Source organism: Trypanosoma equiperdum (genome assembly GCF_001457755.1).
Source record: "Trypanosoma equiperdum strain OVI genome assembly, contig: ctg_1410, whole genome shotgun sequence".
Classification (NCBI taxonomy): domain Eukaryota; phylum Euglenozoa; class Kinetoplastea; order Trypanosomatida; family Trypanosomatidae; genus Trypanosoma; species Trypanosoma equiperdum.
Genome location: NW_027123406.1, coordinates 1 through 489, shown reverse-complemented (window position 1 = coordinate 489; position 489 = coordinate 1).

The following is a 489-nucleotide window of genomic DNA, read 5'->3' as shown; positions in this document are numbered from 1 at the left end:
AAAAAAAAAAAAAAGACGACGTCTAGTCAAATTCAAAAGTATTGTTACTTCCTTCAAATTACGCGTCTATGATATTCTTTTTATCCCCTTCTATATCCATGTAGTTAACGGCAGAGTGAAATTCCCTACGTCAAGATGCACTTCTTTTATTTTTTCCTTTCAAACTCCAAATACATATGATCACCCTCACATTCTATCTATATACGCAAACGAGGCACGCATACCTCTATTCCCTTTTTTATTCAATACTCTCCCGACACGCAAACGTCACTCGTGCCTTACTTGATCTTTGACCTTACCACCTATACACAAAGATAAAAAATATCAACAGAACATTCTTTCTCCATCTCGAGTAATCCATAGGCTAAAGTATCATCTGCGAGCGTATTGATAGCTCACACCTCTCTCACAATCTTTGGTACTGTTAGTTCAAGGGCGCTGGCGTAACTTAACAGCTGGCAAAGTTACGCCAGCGCCCTTGAACTAACA